Source organism: Vicia villosa, linkage group LG2, assembly GCF_029867415.1.
Source record: "Vicia villosa cultivar HV-30 ecotype Madison, WI linkage group LG2, Vvil1.0, whole genome shotgun sequence".
NCBI lineage: Eukaryota > Viridiplantae > Streptophyta > Magnoliopsida > Fabales > Fabaceae > Vicia > Vicia villosa.
In genome coordinates this window covers 79,563,107-79,574,597 of record NC_081181.1, presented here as the reverse complement: position 1 = coordinate 79,574,597, position 11,491 = coordinate 79,563,107, and positions in this window count along the sequence as shown.

Genomic DNA, 11,491 nt, shown 5'->3' with positions numbered 1-11,491 from the left:
CTAAATAACGAATGTTTTGAAATTCATAGAAAGAGAGAAACGGAGAAAGGACTTAAGGATCTATACCATGGATTACGGAAGAAAGAGAGATAGGAAATATACCTTCAAAATTCCTAAGGTAGAGGAATTGGAAAAGCTCGGAAAACTGGTGGTCAACCCCCAGGCTTTCAAGGAGAAGTATGGAAAACTTCTGCCTCTTCTCAGCACTAACATTGTGGATGGGATCCTTCCCACTTTGGTCCAGTTTTACGATCCAACATATCACTGTTTCACCTTTCCAGATTATCAACTCATGCCTACGTTGGAGGAGTACTCTCGTCTGATTGGAATACCCGTGTACGCGCAAGATCCGTACTCCGGTTTGGAAAACAATCCTGACGACATTATTATTGCAGCAACTACCCCTTTAAACGTATTCGACATCAGAACTCATATGGTGAGTAGAGGAGGAATTCAAGGATTGCCCTCCAAGTTCTTGTTGAATCAAGCTCGGTATTTCATCAGCATCCAAGATATGAGTGCTTTTGAGGAAATCTTGGCCTTGCTTATCTACGGATTATTTTTGTTTCCTAACATTAACGATTTCGTCAACATCAACGTAATTAAGATCTTCTTGATTGGAAATCCAGTTCCAACCTTTCTTGCGGATGCTTATCACTTTGTGCATTCAAGAAACCTGCAACGAGGAGGATTAATCACATGCTGCGTACCGTTACTATACGAATGGTTCATCTCGCACCTGCCAAAGTCTAGCACTTTCTGGAATATGAGGGATGGCCTTTACTGGTCACAGAAAATCATGTCTCTCACTCATTCAAACATTGATTGGTGTAGTCCTGACAACAACGAAACCAAGATCATCTTCAATTGCGGAAATTATCCCAACGTACCCTTTATTGGAACTAAGGGAGGAATCAGTTATAATCCAGCTTTAGCCCGTCGTCAATACGGCTATCCCATGAAAAATATACCAAGTAATATTCAATTGGAGGGTATGTTCTTTAAGAACATCGAAGATCATGGTAACATGCTGAAAAAGGAAATTGTCCAAGCCTGGCGTTTTGTTCACAACAAAGGGAGAAGATTGTTAGGGAGACATATTTGCATCTCCTTGGATCCTTACCTTCAATGGGTACGTTTCAGAGCATTCAAGCTCAGGATGCCATATTGTTGTCCTCGGTTTTTCGTGGGATGCGAACTGACTCTTCTTTTTTGAGTTTGTGAAAATTAGAGAGTCGCCACCGACTTTTATTTTATCCAATTAAGGAAAGGTTTATAAAAGAAACAAAAAAAGACCTTTAAGAGATTTTGGGTTCGGGGATAAGTTATACAAGGGGAAGGTGTTAGCACCCCTTTGCATCCATGGTTATCCATGGATGCAAAGGGTGCCTTACACCTTCCCTTTGCATAAATTACCCCCCGAACCCGTTTTCTTTTAAAAAAGGTTTTTTTTGTTTCATTTAGCCTTTCTGAATATTTGGATAAAATAAAAGTCGGTTGCGACTCATGCTTAACCGCGACATTTCGATATAAAAGTCAGTTCACCGTATTATAGAACTGGCGACTCTGCTGGGGATTTTTCGATAAAAGAGGGGTTACCTTAAAAGTTTAGGATTCACTTAAATGTTTTCTATTGTTTGCTTTAATTGTTTTATTTTTCAGGGGCGTTTTGGGAATTAACTGAAGGACGAATCCTACCCCTGGATTCAAGTACACTTAAGATTAGGAGTAGCATAGTCATGGCGACCTCTTTCACATATGTGGGAGATGAGTCAATATGAAGTTCACACTTGAGTTAGGACTCCATAGCATATGCACACCTTTCTCAAATGAGGGGGGTCTATGTGTGTGTCTACGGGTGCGCCGGAGCTCAAGGACCTTTAGTTACCCTTAACCCATCCTGGCCTTTAGGAACGTAGTGGGGGGACTACTCTTGACAAATGTTAAGAACTAGTCGCTACCCGATGCTACAATTCAGATAGGTCCTTTATCAAAGTATCATTGCATGATGCGAATGCATCATGTCCGAGGGTGCTTTAGAAGGGCTGACAATTCTGGATAACTTGTAGAACCTGTTGCTGAAATTTCCTTATCCATAGAAATACCCTTGGGAAGGACACCTGATCAGACTCCATGCAAGCCTTAACCCAAAAATTGTGTGACTTGTGTGACTTGCGTGACTTGTGTGACCTGTTTGTGTTTGCGACTAACCTTCGCTTCCTTGCAGGTTTAGTTAAAAGGACTTGTTTGTCCTTACTATCTCACACTAAGTCTAATGAAGTGCATTCGCATAACATCATGACATCATGACATCATAAGCATAACATGACTTAACTAACCCTTTCAAGGATCTTAGGGATTTAGGGCGCACAATTTCAAGTGCTCTTATCAAGGACTGATTTCCTAATCAAGGGGCAAGAGGATTTACTTTCCTCAGGCCGCATACTTTCCTATTCAAAGACTCAGGACCTAGCAAGGGGCAAGAGGATTTATTTTCCTCTGGCCACATACCTTCCAATAACAGAAGTATCCTGAATCAGAGGCGATGACCCACTCGATATGGTGAGCTTGGTTCTCAAAGAAAGACGTTCAAAGACAAAATTCAGAATTCTTCAGACAAAGACGTGATCAAATCATTTTCTAATGTTGCTAACTAAATTCCTAAAGATCCTTGAAAATATTGCATTTACATTCATAACATTGCATAATAGGTTTCATACAATAGATCTATCATCCTTCTGCGCTGTTTATTTCAGCATCATGGATCTCGAACAATCTGGCAAGAATCTCCAAGATCAAAACATGGAGTTCCAAGCCTTAATTCTGAATTTGTCCAAGGGACAAGAAGAGCTGAAAGCCAAGCTAACTAAAAATAAGAAGAAGAAGAAGGGTAAGAAGACCCAGGTGAAAAAGCTTAGACCGATCTTGCAACTTAGGGATGTCGAAGCCTCTAAAGACAGTGACGAGGATGAGCAAGATGATGATGCTAGTATCAAGACTGAGGAAAAAAGTAACCATGATTCTTACAAGCCTTCTGAAGAAGAAAAGGACTATTACCATGAGAACGAACATCCTGATGACAAATACAAGTTGCTGGAGGAACGTATGAAAGCCGTGGAAATTCATAAGATACCTGGGCTGGATTTCGAAGAGCTAGGACTCGTCTCTGGAGTTGTTATTCCTCCGAAATTCAAGACTCCCACCTTTGCTAAGTATGATGGAGTATCCTCTCCTAAACTGCACTTGAGGTCTTATGTAAGGAAGATTCAACCTCATACTTCCGATAAGAAGCTATGGATCCACTTTTTCAAAGAGAGCTTATCTGGAACTCAACTCGAATGGTACTATCAACTGGAAAGTACCAACATCCGTACCTGGGAGGATTTGGTTGTTGCTTTCTACCAGCAATATGAATATAATTCTGACCTCGCACCGACTCGCATGCAACTACAAAGCATGTCTATGGGACCCAAGGAAAGTTGTAAGGAGTATGCTAAAAATGGAGAGATCTAGCTGGAAGAGTCAAACCTTCCTTGGCTGACAGAGAGTTGGTAGATACGTTTATGAATACACTGACTGGCCCTTTCTATAGTCATTTGCTGGGAAGTTCATCATCTGGATTCGCTGAGCTTATACTGACTGGGGAGCGTGTTGAATGCGGTATCCGAAGCGGTAAAATTCAAGTGGCTACATATTCTAATACCTCAAAGAAAGCGCACAATGAGAGGAATGAATCTAATACTGTGGGATCAGTCGTAGCCTCTAATAAAGTGCTGGTACGACAAAAGGGCAACCAGCGTAAACAAGGCGTATCTAAAAGACAATTCACAAAGATCAACATAACTTTGGCGGAGGCATTACAACAGTTGCTTAAAGCAGGGTTGATAACTTTAAAGGATCCTCCTCTGAAGCCCAATACCTTATCTCATCAATATAATCCTAATGCAAGATGCGCTTATCACTCCGATAGTATTGGACATGACACTAATGATTGTTGGCCATTGAAGAACAAGATCCAGGATATGATCGACGCTGGAGAAATTGAGTTCGACCCTCCTGCAACCATGCCTAATCACAACAAGAGTGCTAATACCGTGAATGGCTAAAAGGATAGACTTTAAGATCATTAGTTTTATTTTCAGCTGCAATTTCTTTTTCTGTTTGTTTAAACATTCGACTTATGATAGACATTATCTGTTTTAATAATCATCATCAGTGCATTGCATATGTTTGTCTTCAATATTTTATTTCGCTATTACTCATCTTAAATTACGTCCTTACTTTGCATATGTTTTATAATATTTCAACTCCTGCTAAGCTGTAAGCCTTTTAAGGGAGGATGACGAAAACGATACCGCAACCTCATACAGTATGCTTTTGAGCGGACTATGCTGAACATGTACATGCGTTGTTTCAATTCCTAAACAGTGGAGATATAAGGATGTTAATCCTTCGTCAACCCCTTTGAGCCTAAGAAGTAGAAGTTTTCTTTTTGTACGAAAAGACCTCATTTTTTAACCTGGGGCAGGGTAGTTCTCAGTTAATATGATTGTGCATTCTATTTTATGAGAATCATTTTGTACACCTTTCAACAAAGGTTTCAATCACAAGCGTTCATCCGCATACATCAAAGAAAGTATTAGAGATGTCTATCAAAAGCCAATGATGTTGCATCAATTATCAAGCAAGGCAGTCAATATCTTTCAAAAAGAAAAAAAATGAAAAAACATATATACAAGGAAAAGCCTGCTAAGTCAAAAATCACAAAGATGACTTAGGCAAAAATCAAGGCATCCCGCTGACTGTAAGCTCAAAATAGACAGTTCAGGAAAAAGTTAGGGATATCAAAAGGATGAAAAAAGAGAAGTCAATAAATTCTTGAACAACACAAAGTTGTGACTACCAAAAGGAAGGAATGACTGCCATCTCAAAAGTTCTCCTTGCTTGCGAACCATCAACATTATCAAAGGCGCAAATCCAAAAGTCTCTTGGAACCCGAATGCATAAGTTGAATTAACTGAGCTTAGGACTGAAGATCATCACGAAGAGGGGTGTGTACAAATAAACATTAAGCCTTTATCCTTTGTTTCTTAAACCGTGAACCAAGCCACGTTACAACCTTTGAAAGTCCTAATTGAAGCATGGTTAGTTCGAAAGCATACTGTCACCAAAAAGGTATCCTGACTCCTTAAGGTTTACCAAAAGTGTTGAGTTGATATTTATTTTTTACAAACATCACATTGTTACAAATATCATGTTTTACAAATGTCATGTTTTTACATCTCCTGCTTTAATGTTTTTCAAAAATTCAAGACAGATGTATGCATTGTATCTCATGAATTCATTATTAAACATATTCTGCTACATAATTTCAAATTTTAGCATCAGAATGAATTTGCATAGGGTATGGCTAATGACTCAACGTTATCCCGACCAACACAGATTACTCCAAGAAGCAATGTCTCCTACGTATACAAGGGGCATGACACGTTTTTCCCAATCAATCTGGGGCAATCAAGTCAAGATTCCAAGAATCTCTCAAAAAGCCAAACAGTCTGGGGCCTCACCCTAAGTGTACGATTACTAGGGGCAAGTCACCTACAGTATACACTTCATAAAGTCCTCGCGATGTGAATCTCTTCAAGTTCCTACTAGCTGGGGGTAAAGTATACAAGGCATGTTCAACGCTTCGATCAATATTCATTGGTGTTTTCAAGTGCTATAATCACTGGGGGAAATGTTCAAGGCATCCATGCTTCTCCATAGAGTCAACTTCACGAGATCATATCCCCAGAGAGTAATCCTCAAAGAAGATATCTTCAAGCGTACTCGTCCAACAAAAGACATAGCTCCTCAACAGAGTTCACATATTCAACACCACCGGTTCTCCAACACTTTGCTCTTCTCCAATATGGCTTGCTAATATCTTTCATCCCCAGTCAGGGTACATCAAGTTACTGGTCACCTCCAAGCAGAGATCATAAAATCCCCAACTGTGCGTCTTCAACACAAGATCAGTCATCAGAGTCATAATGACCTAAAAGTTTAATTTCTAAGTCAAGATACTCCAGATAGCACAAATCATAGTCATACATCATATACATTTTATACAATGCAAAAATTCATACATAACATACAAGTTTCTCATTTATTTTGAGAGACTCGTCGTATAATACATGCATCATGGCATTGCATATTTCTAACTTTGTTTTCAGGTTCCGCCTCGACAAGCATTCCTCTCAGATATAATCGAGCTGGAGATTCATTCTGACAAGCCTTTTTACATTCCAAAACTTCGTCAAATAACTTATCAACTCTAACGAGCAAGCATTCTTTATCAGATATGGTCTAATGTATGACCCGTTTCGGCATTCTCTATTAGATATGGTCCAATGTATAACCCGTTCTGGTATTCTCTATCAGATATGATCCAATGTATGACCCGTTCCGGTATTTTCAGTCAGATATGGTCTAATGTATGACTCGTTCTGGCATTATTCATCAGATATGGTTTAATGTATGACTCGTTCTGGTATTCTCCTCCAGACATGGTTTAATGAATAACTCGTTCTGATATCCTTCCTCAGATATGGTCTAATGTATGACTCGTTCTAACACCCTCCGACAGATATGGTCTAATGTACGACTCGTTATGCTATTCCTCTTCAGATATGGTCTAATGTATGGCTCGTTCTAATATTCCTCCTCAGATATGTTCTAATGATTGACTCATTCTGACATCCTTCAACAGACAAGGTCTAAATATACGACTCGTTCTGACATCCCTCAATATATATGGTTTATTCGCTTTGACGTCCTCTATCACATATGGTTTAAATGTATGACCCGTTTCTCTCATCACGAACAATGCTGACACGATCAATCTCCAATAAATACTTCTCAAATACTTCTCAACAAATTGGATTTAGTCTAATGCTCGACTTATCCTTCAACCTAACGCACGGTTTTCCAGACATCTGAGGATGCAATTGGGAGTAGTCTAACGCATGACTTATCCTTCGACCTGACGCACGGTTTTCCAGACATCTAAGGATGCAATTGAGATTAGTCTAACACACGACCTATTCTTTGACCTAACGCACGGTTTTCCAGACATCTAAGGATGTAATCGGATTTGATCTAATGTACGACATATCCTCCGACCTAACATATGGTTTTCCAGACATCATCTGCAGATGCAAACTAAATTAAGTCAAACACATAACTCAATCTATTCTCCAGAAATGATCTAACATACGATGTATTCTGGTTCTCAATTCTATCAAGCTCGATGGCATCTTCAAGCCCATCCCCACGAAGGAAAATTTCTCGGTATTCTAGTGTTCACCCATCTTCCACCTTCAGATTCCGATTGGCATACAAACCACTCTACATCTTCAGGTTTAAGAAAATTGAACAAGGGCAACTTCATACCCCAAAATTTGCTCATACTATTTCTCTTATTCACATTCAAATCAAAGTACAAAGCTCTAAAACACCTTCCTAAACAAGGTTCAAGAAACTAGGGTTTTGTTGTTCTAAGGAGAAATCAATGGGTCAGAAGCTCCAAGGCACCTCATATGGTTTATGATATTTCAGACTATCTCCATGACAAAATTCAGGCTCTAATTCAAAAGATTTCCATCTCAAACATGTTCATGACCCATTATAAGACCCATGAAGCCATTCCTTTATTTTTTATCATTATTATTTTATTTTATTTGGAATTTATTTATTTAAATTCTTAAATAAAGTAAACGAATAATGAAAAACATAAAAGATACAATATTGGTTCATTTTGTGATCAAATCTCGAGTAAATATCTGAGTTTAATATAGGGAAATGCGTGAGGAATGGTTGGCACAAGTTAGGCTATCTTGAAAAAAATAATAATAAATAAAAATGGAGAAATATTGAATGTTTGAGTAAATGGGCCTAATTGATGGGGTGTAAACATGAATATAGGCCCATTTGTGCATCATCTTGATTTTGGTTTTATTTATTTTTGATCCTATCTAATTTAAATCAAAATAAATTAAATCAAATAGCAACTATGATGTACGTGAATCTATTTGTCTGATCAATAATCCACCAAAAAATCTCATTGAAGCGTGATTGAGTTCTAAAAAACAGCAAGTTTAAATCTCTTCCAAATCAAATCTATAATTGATTTCAATCATAAGGATTCAAACATATTTGATTCAATGTTCCAACCTAATTCCATCTCCTATAAAGACCAAGAAAATTCAGATCATTAAGGGAATTTTTGGAGACGGCAGAACCCTATTAAAACACTTGCAAGCATCATGAAACGAGGAAGATTCTGCCTCCTGGACTCTCACGAGAAGCTTCAAAGTATCAAGGAAATTTCAGATTTGGATTCAACAATTTAAGCTAATTCAAGGCGTTTAGGGATTGCAGTCGCGTTCTTGAACATCTGCTGAAGCTACCTGGGCTATCTTCAAGGTCTCACGCACCAAGAATCATCACCATCCATTCACGTTATTGATATAATTCGATTGTTTATTCATGTTCATAATCATGTTTGGAATGTGTTCGGATCGTTTAATTGAATTTTTTGTGCGTGTTAAGTGATTCACCATTGTTAGGTTACTTGAGTTTTGGATTGGGGCTTTTCTAAATAACCAAAATTAGGAAAAACAATGGATACCACCGTGTTCAGGGGATAAATTTCGATCGAGCCATGGCCTCATATCACATTTGCAATGCTTTTTTTGTCTAGTTTTGAGATTTGCAGGAACAGCTCTTTTGGGACGACGAAGAACAGTGCAGCGCGCGCTGAGTTTTTTGAGTTTCAAATCCATTTATTTTTTTATTTATTATTTCGTGTGGATGTTTACTTAACAAATGATGCAGATGGTGCAGCTGGCAAGGGCGAATTTTGGGGACGTTCCATACCTGGGTCGATACCTACGGGTGACTTTTTTTCTTTTTTCCTTCACGTTTTCAGGATTCACCTCTCATGGATCCAGCGCAGGCAGCCTCTTCAAGTGTATCGTGCTCCTTCAGTTATCCATCACCGGATTGTCATCAATGTAACTCAGACGGCCAATATCCACAGGTGCACCAAAGTCTTCATAGATGCGCAACATACGATCCAAGCTAAGTTTTTCAACTTTTTCTTATTTTTAATTGCTTAGTGTCTTTTATTTATTTTCTTTTTCAACAATAAGTCTATTTAATTTATTTTTTCTTATAAAAATTACTTTTAATTTCCTTCTCTTTCTTTTTCATATAAAATTATAATTTTTTTCAATATTAGTTATTTTTATGATAATTACCTTGATTTAATTATTAATAATGCTTAGATGATTTGAATAATTAATTAATTTAATTTAGTGATTTAAAGTGTTAAACTATTTAATTTTTATTACATATTAGGTTAAAATATTTAATCGAAAATTTATTGTTCACCGATTTAATTAATTAGGTTAAAAAACCAATAATTAATTAAGTTGACTTTTAGTTATTTTATTAACCATGGTTAACTTGTGCCCTAATCAGGGTTTATGAGGATCTTTCCTACACTGAAAAATATATTCTTTGTGCATTTTTTCAGGATAATCACTAGACATCTCCCGAGTGCAAACCATATCAGATCAAATAAAAAGCTAAGTCCTATTTCGTATTTATTTTAAATAATCATTATATTTTGGTTTTTATCAAATTAGGGTTAAATTTAATTGCCATTGAATTAGCCATACACTCACTACTTCCTATTATTTCTTCTGTCAATTCTCAGATGGTCAGAGTCAATGCTCAAGGCAACCTCCGACTATCAACTTTCATCAATCGAAGCTAAGTTTCTTTTACCCTTTTTTCTTTTATTGTTATTTTTATTTGATTAAGGTTAATTTTATTGGTCAATGAACTGATAATGCACTCACTGCCTTTTTTGGTTTCTATTTTTCCCATCTTTTCAGGGTTTGCCAATTGCCAAAGCTACGAATAGTCGGTAACCCTAAACCCTGATCTCAATTTATTACTTGTCTCAAACTTATTAATCTGTTTATCCCGCTGGTTTCAATTTCCCTTTCACCCCGCTGGTTTCATTTTCCCCTTTCCCTTTATTGCTTTGATTATCAATATTAATTGCCGTGGTTAGTAATTTTAGGGAGTGCAAGCCTGTAATCAACTTAGAACAATTAATTATAAGATAATTTTCTGAATTTAATCACGTGATTGTTGCACCTACGCACGCTTTTGGGGTAACCTCTCTGCTGCCTGTTGCCTTGTTGCCTTGTGTTTTTTGCAGAATAGTCATGTCCCTCGACAAATACAAAGGTCATAAGACCCTAAAATGATGCTGCCTTCGATACACTAATATGACCTCGACCCTTGGAAGTTGCCTACGGAAAAGGCTAAGGTATCTTCTGGCTGCCTACGAAAAGGCTATTCTGATCCTTCCCTTTTGACTACCCGCCCTTCTATGGCATGGGACAGTTTTAAGGCGAACGATAACTCGATGACCCGAATACATCCAAACGAAAGACTTCCTGCCCTCTTATGGCATGGATAGACCCTTTCACCCTGAAAGGCTAAAAGAACTGATTTTCTACATTATTAAGGTAATTGCCCTTAATTGCGTTGCCTTACTCTAAATTTTTTTTCATATTCTTTCTCATAAACCTTCAAAATGGCTACGCTCATTTACGAGCTAAAGTCCATATTCTTTTCTTCTACATTTCTGAAATCAAAGAGCAAAGCAATCAAGAGCCCATGGATAACCATGGATACAAAGGGTGCCTTACACCTTCCCTTTGCATAAATTACCCCCGAACTCGTTTTCTTTTTAAAAAGGTTTTTTTTTTCTGTTTCTTTTAGCCTTTCTGAATATTTGGATAAAATAAAAGTCGGTGGCGACTCATGCTTAACCGCGACATTTCGATATAAAAGTCAGTTCACCGTATTACAAATAGTATAGTACAAAAATTAGTGGGAATCAAAAACTAATAATAATTTAATTGTTACTAGTACAGTCTGAACCCCCGGACTCTGCGCCTGCAAAAATTTAATTCTGTACCAATTACGTCAGTACTATTTATCTGCAAATAAATCTCAAATAAACAGCGTGTGTGAAGTGATAAACAGTACTTGGCGTTTGTGTAAGAATAAATTCAACAGAGTATTCATAAAATCAGGATATTAATGAAATAAAATCCAAGATTATATGAAACTCCCAATTTTTAGACAGAAGTCCGTTGCCTTCTCTTTGAAAAGATGCGGACAAATTTTGGGGTATAACAGTTGCCCTTATTCAATCTTCTTAAACCTGAAGAGACCGATTGGAATCTAAAGGTAGAAGATGATTGAATATTTAGATACCTTAAAATTTGCACTTACCTCCGCCAGAAGTGATGTTTGAATTTGCATTGAATGCTGTCCGAGGAATGTCGTTGGCAGATCAAAACATTACCTGAGATGGGCTTTCAGATGCCATCTATCGAATGTGTTGATAGTTTGTTCATCA